Raw genomic sequence first — 24,412 nt, 5'->3', positions numbered from 1 at the left:
TATAGGTAAAAGCAATTTTACGATATAAAGTGCTTCACAAATTCTACCCTCATTTAATGTTGAGAGTTTATGGGGGCTTCTATGTCCAAGGTCACTAACCCCATATGGCTAACAGCAGTCATAGACAGCCACTCCTTTCACCCAATCCATAGACAAAACAGATGTAGTATATCCCTTTATTTGTGTGTGTTTATAAGTGTATGATGTGGTGATGGTGGAGTGTGTATATTTATGTGTGTATGTGTGTGTGTGTGTGTGTGTGTGTGTGTGTGTGTGTGTCCCTCTATGGGCATTCACAGAGACCAGAGAAGGACAGTAAATGTTCCTTTGTGGTATCACCCTCTGCCTTATCCCCTTGAGACAAGTTTGTCATTGAATTCATAGCTAAAACACATTTTTTTTTAGCTACAATGCCTGGCCATTGAGCCCTAGTGATTCCTCTGTCAACATGCCCTAAGCTAAGCTCTGAGGTTCCAGGAATCTGTGGCCATGCCTGGCTTGTATGTGGGTGCTAGCATCTGAACTCAGATCTTAATGTTTGTGCTTTTACTCACTGAGCACCCTCCCTACAATACCTACTCTTGATTTTTATTTTTTAGAAGAAAAAATTGAGCTTTAACATATTTAAGGAAAGTTGTTCCAAAACAATATAGAGGAGCTTCACTTTGGACTGAAAGCTAGGTCTTCTAAGTCAAAAGCAAGAGCCACAGATTCACAAACCTTTCTAGTTTATGTTGTCTAGTGGAGAAGTAAGTGAATTTGATGAGGAGGAACACAAAACCAATGGATGTAGTACTGGGGAGAGAAGAGAGTATGGTGAGACCAGAAGTCAACTGAAGGCTTCATGGTTTACTCATCAGAATACAACAACAACTCTCTTCATCCAACCTCTGCCTTGCAATATCAACTACAGAACTTTCCAAACCTCCTTAAGAGTAATTGAAAATTGGATGTATTTTATGCAAATTGCTGCAGTTTTAAAACATTACTAATTAATTCAAAATTTCTTCTGTTTTCTTTGGATCCCTACTCTATCAGTCCTCCTGCTATGGCCACAGTTCCCTTCCTGCTTGTCGGATCAAACTGATTTATATTTATTTGCATGTACAAGTCCCGAGGGAAAAAGTGAATCAGCAGTAGAGTGAGTGAAGAGTACATGCCACAACCAAATAGAGCAAGTTCAGATTCTAGTTCAGTGACTGATTCAATAATCTTGAGCTACATGGTTGACTTCTTATACCTTAGCTGCCCTATCTTTCAAATGGGAACTCTTTATGAGCTGTGGATATAAAAATGAGTGGACATATGTAGAGGCTCTTAACAGTAACAGTTCTGTAAGCACATGTGCTTACTAACATGCTTATCCCTTCACCGAGGTAGCAACTCAGTTATATTGACTCTCCAGTTAATGTTCGTATTTATCCCAGTTGCCTCTGCTTGGAGTAGTCTGTGGTTATTCCATTCATTCTGACCTTGGGAAAGACAAAGAAGCTGGAAACACATCTCCTGGGGCCAACAGTCTTAACCAGGAATGATCATCACTCAGCTTCCTCCAGACTGGAGCCAGCACCTCTATTCACAGATGTTCTGAAGCACTTCCTTCCTGGCTTGTGTCTCCTAAAAGGGGAAACTACCGCAAGGTCTCCAAAAGGAAGGAAAGGGGACCTTTTTAATTAGCTTTCTCTTTTGAATGACGCCATCACAGGTCTGATTCATTTCCATGAATTGAAAAAAAAAAGAAGGAGGGTAGGTGGTAGACACTACACAAGAAATGAATGAGAATTATCAGGAGAGAGAGAGTACAGGTTAGAGGAAGGCTAAAGCTGGAGAAAACAGGCAGTCAATGCTGGATGTCCATTACAACTGTGTACCCACTGGAAGATAACGTGGACATCTAAATCAGAGGAGGTAAAGGGTTTGCTTCTAAGTTTGGCCGCTAGAGACTAGCCAAAAAAATAAAGATGAAATGTAGTTCTGATCTTCAGTTTTGGATGTCCTGAATGGTATTTCTGGACATTTTGATAAGTGGATCTCCTGTGTTTTTTCTTGGTTTGGTTGGGGTCATGTTATTTGCTTTAATTTGGGTTGATTTTTTTTTTTATATATATAAGCCCTAAGTAGCCCAAGCTGGCTTCAAAATTACTATGTATTTGAGACTGGCTTTGGACTCCTGATCTTCGCACCTCTTAATATTAAGTGTTTGGGAATTATAAGTATGTACAAGCATGTCCATTCAGATCTCAAACTTATTTCTGAGTCAAGAACTCTACAGAAAGATGGTGTGTGTGGGGGGGGGGGCTAGAGACATGCATGAATGTCCATAGGAGGCAAGAGAGGATACTAGGTCCTTGCAGCTAGAGTCACAAAGTATTATTAGCTATGGATGCTAGGAATGGGACTTGGGTCCTCTAGAAAAGCATCAAGGGTGATTAGCTGCTAAACCACCTCTCCAGCCTCATTTCTCTCAACTCTAGCATTTCTTAAAAGCTTCCACCTTGCCGGGCAGTAGTGGTGCACACCTTTAATCCCAGCACTAGGGAGGCAGAGCCAGGTGGATCTCTGTCAGTTCGAGGCCAGCCTGTGCTACCAAGTGAGCTCCAGGAAAGGCGCAAAGCTACACAGAGAAACCCTGTCTTGAAAAACAAAAAACAAAAAACAAAAAACAAACAAACAAAAAAAAAGCTTCTGCCTTTCTCTGTCCCATGCATCCTACAAAAGAATTACATGGTTGACAAGTAGTTTTGATTTATAGTCTCCAAACAACAATGTCTACTTCTTATCTACAGTGTGTCACTTCTTCAACCCATCCTCACATCATGGCCAGGATGTTCTCCCACTGAAGTGTATTTCTTACACATACATTTTATGTTTTGAGATGAGATCTCATACCTTGAATTTTCCCTATAGTACAGAAGGATGATGACCTTAAACTTATAATCCTCCTCTCTCTATCTTCAAATGCTAGGATTGCCGGCTTATGCCACCCTGCCCAGTCTACATTGACATTGATTTTTTTCAGGATAGTTAACTCAGTCTGGCATCAGGGAAACTTACTCACATGGGGACAGATAGCTTTCCTATATACTGTTTGCTTTGTTGTTAGATTACCTCTTGCTGTTTATGTTTTTAATTCTAACACCTTCCTCCTATCACTAGGTCAATAGGTGTCACTGTTGAGCAATACAAATATGTCCCCATCACCCCATATTTTTGGTGCTGAAATTCTGGTTGGTCACAGGCACAACCACTAGTTAGTCTTGATGTCATCAAGTAAGTTAACTCTGTAATCACTATACTACTTGTCTGAAAGAGCTCCCAAGACCTCTCTCTCTCTCTCTCTCTCTCTCTCTCTCTCTCTCTCTCTCTCACACACACACACACACACACACACACACACACACACATACACACACTTTCCTTAAACTTTTAAATATGAGACATAACCAGATTCCAGATGGTGTACAAAAAGGAAGTAAATAGGAGGAAGAAATGACCACCTTTTCCATTTTCAGAAAATGTCTGTCAAAGTTGCCAGAAGGCATTATGCAGAGAGAGGAAGCTCATTGCTAGAATGAGAAGATGTGAGTTATGTGCCTAGACACCTACCAACCAGCTGCTGCTATTAAAGTTGACTAAAGATAGAGATGTCACCATAAAAAATTGGAACAAAAGTGGGGCGGGGGTATTGTAGACAACCAAAAAGACATGATTTCTTGCTTAGGCCATAGATATCTGAGAAATGAAGTGCCCAGTGATCAAGAACTGAAAGGAATGTACTCCCAGTTAACAGTTGGGGGTAAAGCAATATAATTATACAATATAATTATATTATTTGTGGTTTTTTTTATTTATAAGCCAACACAGTCTGAGAGACCTGGAATTACATGGAATAGAATACAACAAATGGAATGTGATTAGACAGGATAGAATGGATGGGCTGGGATGGGTGGGTTAGGATGAATAGGATGGAATGCAGTGGGATGAATGGGATGGGCTTGGGTGGATTAAGACATGGTGTGGAATATACTGTAGGGTTCAAACAGAATGAATAAAATGTGTAAGAATCGATTTGGAGACACTGTGGACTATTTTGTAGAAGTTATAAAATAGGAAACAAATTTCAATAGGATCAGATGGATTCTTTCCCTTAAATATTTTGAGATGTAGGGGACAGGTGTGTTAAATTGGAATGAAAGTAATCAGTGGGCTCAGGAAATTGTCAGCATTTTTCCAGCTTAAATGTTTGGGTATCTTGGGATATAAAAGCCTGGTGCCTTTTTTGAGCTATTTTTCTTTAAAATTCACATAAGTGGTGGCTTGCCTTAGGATTATGATATACAACAGGCATGTTGTTTTAACAATTGCCACCATTTATTTCCTTACTAAATATTTTTAATGTACCATTTCATTTAACCGTCATATATGTTGAACGTCATGGTATCTTCATGCCCATTTTATAGACACAAAAATAGAAGCAGCAAGGTTAAGCTGATTGTCCAAGATTGGAGCTGGAGATTAATGATCAGAATTTAAAATCAGGAAGTTTAGCTTGAGTTCCTAGCCATGACATTACCACACATATAGCATCTCACTATGCCAAGTGCTCCTAACCTATTACACTTCAAGTAGAAATATTAGAAATATATAATTTGTGTAAGTAATATTTAGTTAAAATATCACATACAAAACCCCTGTAAACTGGCCCTGCTCTGAAGTAGATACAACAAAATATAGCAGGGTTGCCAAGGTTGTCAGCTCTTCTGTCATCATGAAAAAAAACAAAATCATTCATCCTTCCCTGCCAAAATTAGGTCTCACTGGTGGGTTGTCTGAAGACATTAGACCCTCCTCATCCCTAATATTCATTTGCTTGATAGGTAATGTCTAAGGGACTTCACAAAACATGGAGAATTCTATCACCTAAATTTTCTTTTAAACATGAATTTTCTTTGTCTAAGTTTTCCAAGAGTGTTCAGCTTCTGCAAACAGACTATCAATAACTGAGGGAAGAAGACCGTTCAAGAAGGGATATCAAATAATAATCGGCAACTTGACCCCTAAACTTACTGAGGTCCTGATATATCCTTTACTGAAAATATCCAGTGAGGATACTAACAGTTACCCTGGTGAGAGAGTACTATAAAGAGGCAGTGCATAACTTATAATTGAGGAGGAGTACTGGATTCAAATCTGGACTCTACCATTCAATAGCTTTCTCCCCTCATGTGAACTTCTACAGTTCTTTGAACCTCAATTTACTCATTGACAAAATGGAGAGAAGAGGATAGTTTAAGCCTATTAATATGTATGAAACACTTAGAACCCAGTTTGTAACAGACTGCAAATTTAATATCAGCTATTATTCTTATCCAGGCTCTGTGTCAAGTGTTCATTCATGGCTGTCTTTTTGTTCTTCACATAGCATACCATGCACTTTTGTAAAATGGAATGCTATCTTTAGAGCATTTTAAAGTTAGAGAAAAATTCAGCAGAGGATAGAGAAATTTTATAGATAACCCTTACACAGCACATGCCTAGAAATGCCCATCACCAACATCCCTTAGCAAAGCAATACATTTGTTAGAAGAGATAATGTTATATTGACATGTCATTATCATGCATAATTTGCATTACAGTTCACTCCTAGTGTTATATCTTCTGTGGATTTGAACAAATCTATAATGACACATGTCCACATTAATGATATCAATCAGACTATTTTCACTAAAAATCTTCTGTGTGGGACCTATTAATGCAACACCATCACCTGCTCCTAGACCCTTGGAAAGTATTAATCTTTTCACTGTCTTCATAGTTTGATATTTTCAAGAATGCCCTACAGTTGGAATCATATGTAAGGTAGCCTTTTAGATAGTCCCCTTTCACTTAGTAATAAGAATGTGCTTTTGTCGTCCTAACGGCTTTGTGGCTTATTCCTTTTCAACACTGAGTAGAGTTCTAATTTCTGATATATGATAGTTATGGAACTATTTACACACTAGAGGATATCTTGTTTGCTTCCAAGTTTTGGCATTTATGACCTAGGCTGCTATGCACACCTGTGAACAGATGTTTGCAATTGCCAATTTCAACTTCTTTGAATAAACACCAAGAGTTACATATATCTAGAGTGTATTTATAAAAGATTACTAAAAGCCTTTTAAAGTAGCTGCATAATTTTGAAACTCCACTAGCAGAGAATGAGATTACCAGTTGTTCCACACCTTTGCTGCCATTTGGCTTAAGGTTGTAGATTTTAGCCATTATAATAAGTGTCTGATTGCATCTCAATGTTGTGCTTTGCATTTTTCTGGTGGCATATGATATAAACACTGTCTCTAGGCTGTCATTCTGTATTTTATTTGACAAGGTTCTGGTATTATCTTCAGTTGTCAGTTTTCTTACTGTTGAGTTGTTTGCCTTTTCGAGTAATTGTCTTTTTGTGGTTGTGGCTTTTGCAAATATTTTTCGTCCAGTCTATGATTTGTTTTCCTATTCTCATAGCATTGCCTTTTCCATTGAAGTTTTTAGTGTTAATGCATTCCAGCTTATCTGTTGTTTCCTTCACAACTGTGCCATTGGTGTTGTGTTCTTTTTTTTTTTTTTTTTTTTTTTGGTTTTTCGAGACAGTGTTTCTCTGTGTAGCTTTGCGCCTTTCCTGGAACTCACTTTGGAAACCAGGCTGGCCTCGAACTCACAGAGATCCATGTGCCTCTGTCTCCCGAGTGCTGGGATTAAAGGCGTGCGCCACCACCGCCCAGCGGTGTTATGTTCTTAAAAGCCAATGCTGTACCTAAGATCAGCTAAGTTTCTCCTTTGTAATCACCTAAGAGTTTTATTGCTTTGTATTCCAACTGTAGCCTAAGATTGACTTAGGACTTAGATTTTTGTGGAGAACTTATAATATGGTTTGGATTATTTCATTCATTTGCATGTGACTTTCCAATCATTCTAGCCTTCTTTACTGAGAAAATAATTTTTGTTCTATTTGATTTTTTCCTTCATCAAAGATCAGTTGTCTGTTAGTATGTGGATTTCTATCCTCTTTCATGGACCTAGGTGTCTTTTACTAAGACATACTGTCTTCATTTATTATAGTTTTCAATAAATTTTGAATTTGAATATGTCTAACTTTAATATTGGGTTTAATTTTCTTAATCTTTTCTTCTCTATATAAATATGCATACAAACATTAGAGTTAGTTTGTTTATAGCCACAAAATGAGTGGCTGATATTTTCATTGTAATGGCATTTAATCTATAGGTAAAGTTGAGAAGACATCTTGATGACAATGCCTTCCTATCAATGAGCAAAATATATCCTCTTCCTCTCCCTTCCTCCTTTCCTCTCTTCCTCCCTCCCCTTCCTTCCTTCCTTCCTTCTTGTCTTCCTTCCTTTCCTTCTTTCTTTTTCTAGTACCGTGAATTGACTTAGGCCTTCATACATTCTAGAGAGGCACACTACAGCAGTTGAGTTACATTCTCAGCCTTCTTTGTGTTTTTATTTTAAGGCAGGGTTTCAATATGTTCTTCACTAAATCACTCTTCAGTGCAGACCCACAATGATTTCGATTTCTTCTTGTCTGACCCTCCTGAGTAGCTGAGATACAGGCTTGCACCACCAAGACCAGCTTCTATTCATTAAAAAAAAAGAAATCTTGATTTCTTTCATTATGGCTTTGTGGTTGTCCTCATATAGATATTATACATATTTTATAAGTTCTATGCATATGCATTTCTTTTCCTGAATACTAATGTAAATGCTATTGGTTTTAATTTTAATGTCTCTTTTTCATCACTGGTGTATAAGAAAGTACTTGACTTTTGCATACTAACCTTGAATCATGAAGGTTTATTATAATCATTCATTGGTTCAAGATTCTTTTATTTATTGCTTATGCTAGATATTCTTCATTGGAAATTGTAACGTTTGCAAAGATGCTTTGATTCCTTCATTGTGAGTCACTACACATTTTGCTGTTTTCTTGTGCTATTGTCATAGGCAGGACACTTAGAAGAAGTTAGCTGGAAACACCTGGTCCTATTATCATTGCTAGTATCTTATTTCTCGTATCTTGTCATTCACTGCATTTGCTTTGGAGATTATCTTTGTCTAATACTTTTCTGTTTCTAAATAAATGTATGTTAATTTCATCAAATGTACGTTTTATGTATATTAGTATGATCATATGATTTTTACTTCTTAACCTTAGTAATGCAATGGATTATATGAATTGTTTTTCAAATACTAAATCAGTAGCTCATACCTCAGTCCAATCACATTTGGTCATGGTATGTAGTTCTTTGTGTACCTTGTTGGATTTATTAATATTTTACTAATATTTAATTGAAGGTTTTATATATGTATTCATGAGAGATACTGAACTTTCCTCTGTGTGTGTGTGTGTGTGTGTGTGTGTGTGTGTGTGTGTGTGTACTTCTGTACTGTGTATTTCAAAGTGTTTCTCAGGATGATTTTTTTTTCTCCCTATTAGGTAGTTCAAAAAGACTAGAGTGGTCTGGGGTCAGGTCTTTCTTTTCCCAGGTGAGTTACATTCTAGGAAAACTCCATCAGGCTGACCTCTGGTTAAACATTTTCTGGTAATGACAGACCCTTTTCAGAACAAAAGTTTCTGTGTTTAAGAAGATTGCTTTCCCCTCCCTCAGCAGATGCACAGGGAGATCTCCCTCTGACCTTTCCTTTAAGACCCTGTTACAACTCCTGGAAACAGAACTCACAAAGTGCAGGTCTCACTATTGCCATAACTTCTAAGTCATTTCCCTCAGAACTCTACACCCCAGCCCCTGCCACTTCATCTATTCTAAGTTCAGCTTTCTCACCCTGTTGCTGGCTTCCATGAATGCTGCTGCTCACTGGTTTCTATTTCTGTCACTTGTGTTTTTCCATCACTTGTCTCCAATGTGAGAGGCAATAATCCCATTATACCCTTCTGTTGTAGATTTAAAAATATGTAACAACATTACTTTGTTCATCTCATTTGTAGTTGGGATGAAGAGGTAACTTCTAAGCTTCCTACATGTAACCAGAAATTAGAAGTTCCCTGGTGTTCTTTTAAGTCCTAACAGAAGTCCATGAGGTAGGTACAACTTTCATCATTTCACAGGTATTAAAATTGAGGTTCCAAGCAATTATGTAGTGATATCCACGTAATTACTAAATACAAACACAAAGTTCAAATCAGTACAACTTTAGACAGTGCTCTTAAACATTAGGAAAAACTGCCCCCTTTTCACACTTTAAAGGTCTAAAGTAGCATAAGTAGGGATATCTAGGAATAAGGCTGAAGTGAATATTATGAAATGATTTTTCTAGAAGGAAAGCTATGGAGAGGAATACTTAGATAGAAAATGTTGAACTTCCTGTAGAAAAAAGTTAAAAACCACCAGGACATCAAAGAAATGTATCATCTCTTCCTGGAAATGGTTCATCATCTTCTGAGCGCCCCACCCTGAAGACCACATTTAACTTCCTCCTGTACAAGCTTCTGTATAAGCAATTTACCACTTCTCTTTCTCCTCCAGGCCCTGATGGAGTTGTTCTCTGGCCTAATAACTACAGCCAAGCCATGGCAAGTACGTCACTTCTTTGATCCTGAGAATTCAGTGCTTCCAAAATGCTTCTGCAACGTCAGGCTTATCCCATTGTCATGTTACTGTGGTCCAAGTCACCACCATCTCACTCTTGATAGCTGCAGACTTCTACAAGACATGCTCCACCCTATAGTCAAAATGAGCTTCCCATACCACAAATCTGCTCATCTCTTTTCATTACATAATACTCTAGTTCTAGTACTTTTCTAGAAAATCCAATTATTTAAAAAGAAAAATGGCCTTAATGTCTCTATGATAAGAAGGATCATGGTGAGTAGGAAAGCATAAAAGTATAAAATAGGAGACTAGCCTACAATTGAGGGTTTACAGGGCCTAGCATTCTTGGACTCAGGGATATCAATTTCACCTTGCATTTTTACCGGGTTTTTTGTTTTGTTCATTTTTTTTAGTTAATTGACCTATGTCCGTAAATGAGAATTCTACTCATCCTATGCCTCATACTGAAATTCATAGAGTTAACTTTGACTTCTTCCTCTTACTTTACAGATCTGACTTTCTAAGCATTTTGATGTCTTGATCTTCAAAACAGCTTAACCAGTATTGCTACCAACAGCCTAGCCAAGTGCACTGTCTTGGAAAAGCATCACAGAGGACTACAACATATTGCTTCTCCCACACAACCTTTGTTTCCTGCATTCTGGTCCCCATAAGCTATGGAAAGTGAATTTATCTGAACTAACCTTTTCACTACAGTCCACTGACTTCCTTTTGGCTCCTTAAACAGTTCAAACACACTCTCACTTTCAGGTTTTGATCACTGTAATCCTTCTTAAAATGTTCTTCCTCAAGATGTCCACATCTTCTTTCACAGTGTCATCGGGTCTTGGCTCAAATACCACTTTAGTAGACACAGCATTCCTGATAATGCTATCAAATGGTTTAGCTATTCACTATTTTTTCCCATTCTCTTTCTTTAATTTCTCCCATATTTCCTTCCATTTGGCATAGTGGGTACTTATGAAACATTTGATACTGATAAATGAATGTCTATTAACTCTTTAAAAGCTATGGATTCAAAAAGATAAGAGTTGTTCAACAATGTGTCTCTTGTGAATATTGGAGCACAGCTTCTAAAAGATGATAAAACATGCTCAATAAAATTTTAAATTACACAATTAGTAGAAGAATGAATCAATACATGACTGGGCAGCACATTGACTACTGGAAAGGGGTTTTCAAAGATATAGTGAAACAGCCTGCAAATGTGAGGCAGGATTATTTGCTGCCTAGGGCAGTCATCTTGGTAGAACAAATTAACACTCCAGTTCTGAGTATTCCAAGGTTAGATTCTGTAAAAAGAAAACCCAAAAGGGTTGAGAGAACATTATTTTTTTAAGAAAATTTTCTACTCATTCTACATATCAACCACAGATTCCCCTCCCATGCCTGATCCCGGCCCCTCCAGCTTTTCCTTCCCTAACTCACCTTTCATGCCCTCCTCCAAAAGGGTAAGGGATCCCATGGGGAGTCAACAAAGCCTGGTATATTCAGTTGAGGCTGGACCAAGCCCTTTCCCTCTGCATCAAGACTGAGAAAGGCATCCCACCATAGGTAATTCTTGAGTACAAAGGAGAACCATGGACAGGCCTTCAAATGGGTCAGATATAACTCATACTAGAATGTTAGAGCTCCTGACCTTTATCCTGCCTCTATTGAGAATCAGCTTTAGACAATCTTCAATGCAGTCAGGTAGCTCCATGTAGCTCCAGCAGAGAAGTCTAATCTGGAAATGGCCATGTCCACTGAACATGGACAATTCCAAGTTAGATTTGGTTTTATCAGAAGATCTGACTAAAGTATCTGTTTGTCCGTGGGGAGCTGGTCCATGCAGCTCCCTATGGACCAACAGAAACCGTTGGTCCATGGGGAGCTGCATGAGCCTACTACAGAACATTTGTGTGGTCCAAGATGTTTTATTACTGCGTGGGTTTAACTGTGATGCTACATTTTGCTGATCCACCTGAACTGCAAATTGGAAGAAGAGCTGCTTCACTCCAGATGCTGCCTCACCTCCAACTCTGCAAGAAGTTGATCAATAATCATGCTAGTTAAGACATTTGGTTCCAAGAGACTGAATCTGAGATATATTGAGATAATCCTGGAAAATGAATGGAGGCTAGAGGAGATATCATTCAAATGTCAGAGAACATAAAAATGATGTGTCCGCTCTGTGTGCAAGAAAAGCATGATGGGAAGGAAAGAAAAGGTGGCCCTGTGGTTCAAGCACTAGATCCAGCACTGACACATTGTGGCATGTTGAGAAGAAACTTAAGACTTTTGGGTCTCTTTGTTCAAAAGGTATCATTATTTTCTAAACTATTCTTAAAACTCAACTAAGGGTTTAATAACCAAAACAGCTACACTAGTATTTCATGAAGTACATATACTATACATTTGTTAATACAGCCTTCTCATTAATTCTGTGGAAAGCAAATTATTAGCCTAATTCTGTAAAGGAGGAAAATAGAAAGTCTTCTGTGTAGGAGCCTGTTCAGTTCACACACCTGGGGAAGTGTCTGTGGTATTGTGGTGCCGTAACCACTCAGTGTTCTCCTTTAGAGTCCTCTAGTGCAGGGGGCCATGCTCCAGGGAGTAAAGTCTGTGTGGAAAAATAAGTCCATACTATAAATAACTAAAGACACCCAAGTAGCTCTCAATGTGGGACTCTCATAGGAAATCTAAACTGTAGAACTGACTCCTGCTATGTTTATGTGGGTCTATATGAACAAGGAGAAATAATGTATAAAAAGAAAAAAAAAACAAAATACAAAAATACAAAAAGGTCGGGAGGCAGAGCCAGGCGGATCTCTGTGAGTTCGAGGCCAGCCTGGGCTACCAAGTGAGTTCCAGGAAAGGCGCAAAGCTACACAGAGAAACCCTGTCTCGAAAAACCAAAAAAAAAAAAAAAAAAACAAAAAGGGTTTGTATTTTCTTGAACTGTTTTGCTGCTATTGAATTAGTAAATTAGATGAAGTTACAGGATCCATCTAAGAGACTGGAAGGCCTCATCAACTCTGTTCCCAAATTTTACTATCAAACCACAAAAGGCAAATGGATAGAGTAGAGGAGACCTTCACAGACAAATACAGAAAACTCACTACTGGAAGGATGTTTACCAAAACTGAAAGAAACAAGAGGGGAAACATATGGGTTATCCCTTCCAATATTCTACCTGAATACTCAGGCAGGCAGGACCATGGTAAGACAGTAAGGTTAAACAATTCTAAGAATCATGCATTCTCTTATTCATGGAACTACAGGGTGATTTATTATTGCTGGGGATGCTTAAACAACTCCCGTGTCTCATTCTTTTTGTCCTCATCCTGGCCATGCAGTCACAGTCCTAGAGTCAAACAAATTAACTTGGCAAGTCCTTCCTGTTAAAATTCTAGGCAGGAGAGAAGGAGAGACCTGCATCTTCCTACAGTCCCACTAATGAATCTGCTCAGCGCCTTCCATTAACCATTTCTCTGGATTCAGACTTCTCAGATTTTTTGTGTATGTCAGAATGGCCTTGGGATCTTGGTAAGTCATGTCATGTTGCAGTAGTCCAGAGAAAGGCCTATGGTTTAGAACTTCTAATAAGCTCCCAGATGTTGTTGATTTCTGTTGATTCATTTGCCACTCAATGAGTAGTGGAGACTAGAAATGATGGTCCTTGTGTCTAAGTGATACTTCATAGTAATGAACTCAGTTCTGCAGCCCAGTCAGCACACCTCAAAGCCAACAAAATTCTTCAGAGAGCAGAATATCTATAGAGGTCAATGGAAGAACAAACACAATAGCCTGAAGATCAGAAATAAACACACTCTTCTGGGTTTTCATGGGAATATTAGGAGACTCTAAGAATCCAAAGCACAAGGCAAGGTCTGATTACAAGAAAGTTCTGTTTGTTTCTGACTTTTTCCTTCCAAATTCTCTTCCTTCTGTTTCCAATTATTTTATCCCTCAAAATTCCTAATCAACTTGGAGTGGACTCAGAAGGCAAATCTAATCTTTGAGGCATCTCTGCTATGCATGTGTCACCTTTGCTTACGTATGCATAAGTTTTTACCAAATAACTTACACGTGCAAGGTGAAACTTGTGTAGACAGGAATGGACGTCACACCTAACAGGAGTTTTAATGAGTTTGGTCTTGGTTTTTAGTTTTTTCATGAATGCTTAGAATCTTCTCCAAAATCATGAAGTTAAAAACACAAATATTTATCATCTGATGACCCTGTTAATGTTCACTTAAAGTTGAAATGAAAATGTTATTTATCAATAGGAGTGCCGTCACTTGAGAGATGATCCCTATTTTTGTCTGTGCAGGCTGCAGAAGTTTTCTGAAGTTTCTCACATTTGCTTCGTGAGTACCTTTCCTTCACCCTCCTCTTGAGTTTTTGTTGTTGTTGTTGTTGTTTTAACAGTTTCCTGTCTGTTGATGCAATAAAACATTCTGATCAAAAGCAACTTAGGGAAAGAAAGAGTTCATTTACACATGATGGTTCATCATTGAAGGAAGTCAGGGCAAGAATTCAAGCAGAAACTTGAAGTAGAAAGCATAAAGGAATGCTGCTTGCTGGCTCACTCAACAGGTTCCTTCTTAGCTAGCTTTCTTATACAACCCAGGACCACCAGCCTAGGGAATAGTGCTGCCCATAGTGGGTTGGATCCTCCTATATTAATTAGTAATCATGACAATCCCTCAAAGAAATGACCATAGATCAATCTTATTTGAGTAATCCCCCAAGTAAGACCTTTTCCCAGGAAACTCTAGGCTTTGTCAAATTGACAGTTAAACTTAATTAGGACATGGGGCAGCCATTAACATCAAGTGTTGGTCAGAATTCTAATGCATCACCTAAAAGACTACGACTATGTCTCATGCTCATCTCAGAGATTGGACCTTTCCCCCACCTCCAAAAATATATTACAGTTTGATGTATGTCCATGCAATGTCTCCTGCCATCAGTGATGTTAAGTGAGAGGGGAGAGAGTTACTGAGATTCCTGTTTTTCAACATAATGTCTATATACAGCATATATAAAAATGCATTACCAATTCTTTGTATAAAGGACATGTATTAAGAATAATTCCTAAGGGTTTTCTTTTTGTTATAAAGTCATTGTGTCAAAGATTCAGGTGATATTGAGCTCAAACTCATTTTGATAGATAAGGATGATTTTTACACAACACTCAAGTCACAGCTAGCTAACTAGCCATCACTTCATTTTCACACTTGGTCCTTGACCAAGCAAGTTTCTGTCTTCTAAGCTGGAGCAGTTGGCCAGAAGGAGGAGTATAGAAAGGAGAAGCACAAAGCTATGCTCCAGTCCCCTGTAGTTCCTCTTTGTGGAAGAGTGAAGGATGATGTATAAAGAGCATCATCAGCCAAAATCAAACCATTAGTGGTATGCATATTGGCAGGTCTTTAATAGCAAATAGTTATTGCTAGAATGTTTAAGGATCCTTGTGAGCAAATTTTAACATCATGTTGGTCTAAGTTTCCATAGTAATATACAATGGTATTTGTAGTAAAATTTGACTATAGAAGAATATAAGTATTTTTATTAGACTGTATTTAGTAATTATTCTTGGATAATAAAATTGTAATTTCAATATTGATTTTAATTTCACTTAACTACTCTTCCTTGTGAAATGAAGAGTTTCACATACATGTATGGCATTTGTGCACATTTAAATACACAAATCTTATTATTATTGAACTATGGAAGTTGAGTTGTAAAATTAAAATTTACATTTTAGAATTCAAAATTTAAAAGGTAAGTATGTTAATCTTCACAGATAATTATGAATGAATGAATGTGTAACTGCACAAATTATCGTCCAACGGTGTTAAATACAAGTGAGGCCCTTATTGCCACCTGGTGGCAGCATACCCTAATTGAAGACTGAGTATTTGAGTGAAGCGAGGACACCTACATTTATAAAATGACATATAGAAGTCACATTAGGAGATATACAACAGGAGAGAGTAGATGGTCCCAAATCCCTATGATTTGAAGGAAATATCCGAATTGTCATGCACTGTCCCTATCAACTGAGGAAGAGAAGCACAACTTTGTGCTTCCTCATGAAGCCTACTTTGGCTCAAGACTTACTTCCTGCAGGATATACCTAAAAGTGTTATTTAGTTAATCACAAAGGCATTTTACTGCTAAGGTAGTAGGACCATATCCAATTACCAAATTGACTAAAATGGTAAGAAAAGATCCTAGATCATGTCCTACTGTGGTTATAGTGTATTGGAAACAACAATGGCTATTGGTATACACCAGCAGTTTGTTTATGGTTAACTACCTTACCCTGTCTTAGCTGGAACTCACTCTGTATCCCAGGCTGGCCTCGAACTCACAGAGATCCGCCTGCCTCTGCCTCCCAAGTGCTGGGATTAAAAGCGTGTGCCACCACCACCTGGCTCATTGATATTTTTGTTATAGGTTTCCCAAGGTCTACAGTGTGCAGCCATTAAAAACCAATGGACTGGAGTAAAGAGAAAGTTAAAGCTTATGCAGTAAAAAAAATGTTTTTCCTATTTAAAAATCAGTCAAATCCATAGCAAATCTACATGGAAAATTCAAGCATACCTGAATATACACAATGAAGAGATTAGGATGATATCATCATATATTTTCCAAAAATCTTCAGAATCTCCGAGGAAGTGTGCTAACTGTAACTCATACCTTCATGAACAGGTACTTCCTGGACACATTTTATTTAACATATACTCATGTGCTAAGTGACTTTATTGTCTGTACTATTTCTAGTTTCAGAAACTTAGCCAAAAAGTGACTTGCAAGCATCAGATCATATGAGTTTTAAACAGCATTGCATGATTTAAAGCTAAGCATGTCTGACTTCCAAACTTAAGGATGTGTCTTTGACATATCTCCAATTCAAGTTTTAAAATAAAATGGCTATCAGATTTTCAGGTCTTTTTAAATTCATGAGCAACTACTTTACATCCCTCCAAACCACTTGGCTAAAGACTTTCCACTTGTGACCTCACTAGGTTCCAAGCTGGTGGATATAAATTATTAAGCAGCAAGGATGCTTTTACTAGTCATTTGCAGGACCCCAGATGAAAGGCAGCTTATAGATTCACCTGCCTTTCCCTGTGTGTGCCTTCTCAATGGCCAGCTAGCCTATTCAAGGAACTCTACTTCAAGAGTAAAGACGGTAGAAATGTAAAGCTCATTTACAATTAAGTGTGTCAAAGACAGATTTTCAATGGAAAATTTTGGTAGGAGGAATGAGTTTTTCAACTATAAATAGACTCCCTCAAAAGTTTCAGACTGAAGTTTCAACTGTGGTTGTCTGGTCCTCTGTACTCTCTACTTTTGGACTTCTCCCCCACACCTGGGCCATTTTATTTTCTTTAACTGAGATCATCTTGATGATCCAATCAGAGAAAACTCTAGAGTTTGCTGAATTTCTGCCATGTGTGTATAAAGTGGATTATTGCATTGCATTGTATAGCACGTGAAACAGTGAATTGAATTTGCTAAACTCAAAATCATCTATGCACATATACAAGTTTAATCAAGTCACTTTCCAGTCAAGTTTGTCTCCAGTGTCTTTCTCAAACTTTTTAAGATGAGAAACTAGAGGCCTTTTACTTCATCTGATTTGGGCCCATCTTTCCTTTAAACCAGGGGTTCTCAACCTCTGGATCATGACTGACCCCTTTGGGTGTCACATATCACTATTTACATTACTATATTACGATTCCTAACAGTAGCAAAATTAATGCTATGAAGCAGCAATGAAATAAAATAATCCTACGGTGGGGGGGGTCAACACAACATGAGGAACTATATTAAAGGGTCACAGTGTTTGGAAGGTTGGGAGCCACTGCTAAACCATTATCTCATCATCTTCCTTACCTTCCTTTTTCCTAGCATCTCCCTCACTCTCAGTCTCAGCTCCCGTGGTCTACCAATAAATACTTTTCATGTAATAGATCACTACTGAACTCTTTTAATGACAGTACTTGTTAGGTCCAGATTCTATGATCAGCAATATGGGCTGCCATCAACCCAGGCTGTTTTCTGTTATCACTTTCATAGTACTAAGGCTCTAGCTTCTGGACTGGGAACACATAACTGAAAATGGGCCTGCTCTTCATTGGTGGAAGTCCTCAACTAGTGGGATTTAGAGGATTCAGATGGAACTGCTCTCTTTGAGAGCATTGTCCTCTTATCCTCTGGGAGGTTAGACTAGATTTCTTTACCTGGTATAAAACCTCTATAAGGACAACCAAAGTTTGTTCTGCTTCCACATTCAACAGCAGTCTCAAGGAGAACCCAGACTCAATGAATAGAGAGACTGACTCTCTTGGTACCATTTCCCTGCTCATGTTCTACCTGTCATACCCAGTTGACTTTTAATTACACTCCAGATGTTAGTTCTCATATCTCCACTCACCACCACAGGTGATAAGTTTTTGTATGACAGACTCTGAAATACCCTTTCCTTGTGGCACGGATCCTGCTTTATAATAAAGTATTTGTTCATGTTGTTATTTTACTATGCCTGACTTCCCACAAGGTATGGTGGTACACAGCTGGAGTCCCACCCCAGGATGGTTGAAGTGGAAGGATCACAAGTTCAAGGTCATCCTGGGTCACATGGTAAAGCTCTATCAAAGAAAAAACTTGACTTTCCTTCTGAAATATGATCTTCAGGAAGCAGGGACATGGTCTATAACTGTGTGTCTTTGGTGATTATAATACAGCCTGGCCAAGGGCACCATTCAATGCCCTGGGCACAAGAAAATGACAGCAAAATAGTTTAGAAAGTGGACCTACCATAACACTTCCTAGCTCAGGGACAGACATTGAGCTGCATTACCGCTTCACCTACATGCAATTTCTATAATAGAAAAATAATAATCTATATATAGTAGATATCGATAAATGTCCTCCAAAGCAATATGAGAGAAAATAAATATACATTTCTTCCTTGTATTTTTTAGTGTGTGAAAAAAGTCACATGAAAATAAGAAGGTGTTCACTCCTACACTGATTAATATGATCACATTTATAAACATAAGATTATGACATATAATCTTATGTCATCTATGTTGGAACAAGGAGATGGGGCCACAGGAACCACTGACAATTCCCACGACCATTCAGTGAAAATGGTCTCTTTTTCCATTAGGTAGAGAATTTCCCAAGGCTAACCTTATATCTCTTCAAAGAAACTCATGATTTGTCTGTTAAGTCCCTGATATTTTTAGTACTGGAAAAATCTCTCAAGATGACCAAAAGGGTTCACATTTTGTAGACTGTGAGAAACAAAACTATGGGGGTAGAATGAAATGAAACACACCATTGAGTAGTACATTTTAGGTCAACTTCTCTGTTAGAAAAAGAAAAAAGAATCAAACCTGTCTCTTGGGTTTCACGACAATCGTCAGGGGCCCTCTTTACTTTGTACTCTTTGAGAGTCAAAAATATACCTACCCATTTCCTGCTGTTATGTTTGACATACAACTTTTGACATAAGTTACTCATCAGGCTGACCTCATAAAGTTTGCCTTTATAAATTTAAAACACTTGAATTTTATAAATTCACTGCTCTGTTGCACATGACTGAACATCATATATTCCCAATGGGAAAAGCACTTTTTGAAAATCCTGAGATAACAACTACTTTTTCTTCTTCTCTTATGCTCTTTCTCTCCCTCCCTCTCCCCTCACCTCATAATTACTTCATGTCAAAGTATGCCCAAAAGAACTTTACATGCCCTGCATGGCCAAAAGATGCTTCAAAGAGTATGATGGTTATCTCCAAGAGAAGTATCCCACAGTAAAGATTTCAGAATAGCTCTGGTGTACATACTCTTAATTTCAGCATGATGTGGATTAGAAATATACTACTTGAGGATAAAGTAGGATAACAAACACAGCAGTTTCATTGTATCACTATGTACTATCCCAAGAAGGCTGTCAATAATGTTTATGTTGGGCTAGGGGTCTGTGCTATATAGGAGCTAAGGAGTCTGAGCTGATAGTAGTCCACATCATCTGAACCAAGTGGTTCCTGTGCACAGTCACATAGGAGGGAAAAGGATGTAGAGAAGTCTATAGGAGAGTTTCCCAACACAACCATACCAGCCCGTTGTTCCAGTCTCATGGCCACAATTAATGGCAAGAGGAGCTGGGACATGCCATGTCTATGAGGAAGGAAGAAGATAGAGATAGAGTGGGACACCCTGTCTGTTCTTCCTGTCTCCAGTTTCTTCCATCTCTTTCTTCTTTGGTCTGTGTGGTAGTTAGGACCACAATTCTAACAACATTCTTCAATCACCATGTTCATCTTATGATAAAGTAGTATGACAGCCAGTGTGCAAACTCCTTCCTAATCCAATCCTCAGGCTCTATGAAGTAGAGCTTAGGAACACAACTCTACAACCAGAGTGTCTGGGTTGGACATTTTGCTTTTCCAATTAGGATTTCCATAGGATAATCGAATATTGAGAAAGAGTTAAATGCCTTTCAGAAAGTTCCTCGTTTATAAAATGAGGACACTAGTGTCTACTTCACTGAGATTTGAAGTTTAGGTGAGTTTACATAGGTAAGTAACACTCACTTGGATTATTATTATTTCTGTAAATAATAACTTCCATGTATTAACTTCCATGACTCTATAAGATGCATCCTAGTACAGCTCCACATAGTATCAAAAATAGCAGCAGCCACCATATGGAAAACAGACATGTAAAACGCAAGTCTGATGTGACAGACCTTGCATGATAATAAATATCTTAAGCCATTGAAGCTGGGGTAATTTGTTACCAAAAAATGGATAAGGGGGAAGATCATGTTTCACTTCACCTCTGTAGTTTCTTGGAATTTTTAATTCTATAAAATAGTGACAATTCCTGCTTGACACAACTGTGGTCAATTACAACAAAGCATCACATTAGACTAAAGCATATGGTATAAGAGACAGAAAATATTTAATGCTGTGCCTGGTATGTAGAAGGTTTTCAGTAAACATTCGCATGGTCTTTTCCCCAGAATAGATCACTGTAGCTCTCTTCTCACTACCATCTTGGATTCCTAGCAATCAAATTACTACCTCTTATGCATCATTACACATAATTATCAGACCTTTTATAGCCAGTATCTGAAAAATTTGGGGATGGGAAAATGATTTTGTAGACTAATGCTCAACACGCCTGAACAGCTGAGGAAGGAAGTTTGCCTTACATCTCCTGTCACACCCCAGGATTTTAATGTCTCTTGTCTAAGAAACCATTCCAAACTGCAGAAAATGCATACGGATTTGGTACATTAGCAACAAAGGGAATGTAACTGAAATATGCAAACTCAGGAGAAATGAGAATTTGACATAATAAGGGATTCGAGATTGTCATGAAATGCTCCAGGGGAGTTCCCATGAGCGGCAATTTAAGAGAGCATGCAGAAGCGAATGCATAGACTGGTGTACTGTGTGGGTTTCTCAGGGTTTCTTTTTCTGTAACTGGGAGAGAGAAGATGCTAATGGCCCTTGATGTACTGAGCTATACTTCAAAACTTCAATAATAAACATTGCAAGGACTCAGCCAATTCACAATTGCCTTTATGATTTGAACTATGGGGATTGGCTAGTTTGGACAGTATGGGAACTGAAGCACAGATGATTAAATACTTTGACCAAGACCAGGAATCAAGCCACTGGGATAGCCAAGACTCTAAGTCAGGCATTCTGATCTAGGACCAGCCTCATTATCCAAAATAACAGATATTTTAAAAAAAGAATCAGCAGCTTGGAGGAGGGTTTAAAAGCCCAAACACCGAAAGTACTTATAGTAGCTAATGTTTCTTTCACACGCACTGTCTCCTCTTCTGAGATGGTACTTAATCAGTCCTTTGTAGTTGGAAAACAGACGAGAAGAGACCAAACATTTTGGCTAGCATCCATGCATGAGTGTGAGGCTTAGGAACCATGCCAGCCATTTTACTTGCTGTACTGAGGGAGCTGCTTTACCTACTAAATCCCTTCTAAGCCAATATCTTAGCCTACAAAACATCTGAGCATAAAAAAAAGTTTCTGTCTAATGGCTAGTTGTTAGACTATTAAATGAAGTTAATCCATAAACACTTAAACCCTTTATGATTTTAACAAGGACTTATTATTATGGGAAAAAATTATCCCCCTCAAAAAGCTAATTTTTTCTCTTTTTTTCCATTTTGGAAAGAAATAGTGAATAACCCTTCAACTGAACTTTGTCTAAATCACATTACCTACTCAATTCGACTGAGAAAATGATTTGTGCCCACTTTTTTTAGATGCACACGCATACAGGATCTATAATATTAGACTTTGCTAGACTTTGAAGGAAGGATGAAAGAAACCCTCAGTTCTAACAGGAAACTGGGGAAGCTGAAAAGTGAAGTTTCACTTTATAAGCACTTTTCTTCCTCATCAGAGGTGAGCACCTAGTGATTTGTGTGTGTTCACATTTGTCTATGCAGTGCTCAAAATTAAAATTCTTAGAAGGGACCATTGAAAAGCAATCATTCAAAAAGCTTTAAAAACGACACCTTGAAGAGCTCCTCCAAGCTAATTCATCAACGGCTCTGCTGTGATTCTTCATTCAGATTTATTTCCCTCTCAACATTAAGTGCCACAAAGTTATGCAGTAGAGCAATGAGTAGAGTAGGCAAGGTAAGCAAAGTAGAACCCTGAGATGAAGCACCCCAGCTTTCTTAAACAACAAAGAAAAAAGCAAAAATCCCAGTTCCTCTGGAAGAGCTACTACCCATTGGGCTTTTCTCTATGTAAGTAAAATTAATGTGGTCCTCTTTCTTGAACGAATAAAAAGCTGCACAAATTTTATGGTGAATCTTCCTGTATCACTTTGCAGAGTACGTGTACCCTCACTACCTCACTCAGTTCCTCCACCGATGCTGTTCCTACATTCCTATTTTATACATGTAGGACTTGACCTCAGAGATTTACTGAAAACAAAAAGCAAAATCTATACCTTTAACATATCCAATTCGTTATATAGTCCTTAGTATATAAAGCACCTTTAAAGTTAATTACAAAAAAGTTAAATAGGAAATATCACAAAAAAGATAAATCATAGCTTACCAATAGAAAATAAATGTCCTCCCATGAAGTCTAAGGATTTTTGATTAGGCTCATCTATTTATAAAATGAATAAAGGAGGTCCAAACAACACTCTGTATCCCGCATATTCTAAAACCAGACATTAGACCAGAGGTGGATATGAAATATGAGGCCCTGTCTCTATTCATAGGGACAAAACATATAATAAAGTTAAAGTGGTAAATATAAATCTAATGATAAATAAATAATGCTGCATGGAAATTAGTCATAACTAATTTAGTCCAACTTTTTCTAATATAAAAGCTGCCTTCCTAGGGATTCTGGGTATTAATGGTTGTTTTATCTATACAAGTTAGGAGAAGAAGAGTGCTTTGTGTTAGGAAGGCATTCTATGAAAGAAGAAGCATCCCCTTACAGAAGCTACAACATACAATAGTTCATCCCAAGTCTAAAATCATTGCGAAACCCTCAAATTTTATAGTTTAATGAATATAGTCTCTTTCATATTTCATCATGGAAGTCTGCAGAGAGTATCCTGAGACCATGTGCTACACACCTATAATCCCAGTAATTTAAGAAAGGGAGGAGGCAGGAGGATTGTAATTTCAGACCAGTATAGGTTACAGAGTGAGATACTGTCTCATGAAAGAAACAAACCAAAAGCATGAAAAAATAAAAATGAGAAAGAATATTTGTGAACCATCAATGAAAAATGCTAAAATACAGATTTTTGAGCTCCATCTCAGAAAACTATTCAGAATATCTTGGATACAATCTAAAAACTGCTAATTTAAACAAACTCCCAACATATCTGATAGTTCAGGTTTGAAAATTGGATTTGAGTAGTATCGCAGACAAATTTTTTAAATGGTCTTCTAGAATAGTAAACCTTTTTCTAGGACTCTAGACTGTTTTGTTTTGTTTAGAATGTTCATGAATGATTGGAAATAGCATAACAATAACATACACATAGTTGAACTGATTCAAATAATGAGGAAGAAAATGCATTGTAAGAGAGAAAACGAAAAATGGAAGATAAGGAAGCATCCAGAGAGCCCATTGTGGACACACTGTCTATTTGAGTGATCAAAACATCTACTGGTATGACTGTGAGATTGTATCAAAAGGCAGTTCAAAGACAGGGGAAATATCTGCAGAATCCAGTAATCATGAATATCATGAATGTGCATGGAACAGCTAGTAGTAGCAGTAGCAGTCTCTGTCCCATTAGCAGTAGTAGTAGAAGAACTTTGCTAGAGATGAGGAGAGAAAAAATATTAGTAGGGCTGCCCTCTGATTAAAGCGACAGTAAGTAGGACAAACACAGCAATAAAGAGGCTGCACTTACTTTCCTAAAATGCAAAGAGGCACTGAGGAGTTCTGATTAGCCTTGCTTTACTGGCTCCAGCCCTTCTAGTGAATAAGCTCCAGGTAGACACAGCACTGTCTATTCGTCAATGCTGTTCTCTTGGTGCTTAATACTCTGTGTACCTTTGGGTGTGTCCTAACTAAATTCATAGTACATGAAACATTGGTGTTCTTCAAGGTATGGTTTGTTTAACTAAGCATTTTCCTTCTCACATCTGTGAGAGACCAGCCACCTTTTCTCTAAGCCACTTTTTTCTTCCTCATAGGCCCTGGGCTAATCTATAGTATCAGTCTCTCTTGCAATTAGGTACCTGGG

Source organism: Peromyscus eremicus, chromosome 20 (assembly GCF_949786415.1).
Source record: "Peromyscus eremicus chromosome 20, PerEre_H2_v1, whole genome shotgun sequence".
Classification (NCBI taxonomy): domain Eukaryota; kingdom Metazoa; phylum Chordata; class Mammalia; order Rodentia; family Cricetidae; genus Peromyscus; species Peromyscus eremicus.
The sequence above is the reverse complement of the archived record's forward strand: the minus strand, read 5'-3'. Positions refer to the sequence as shown.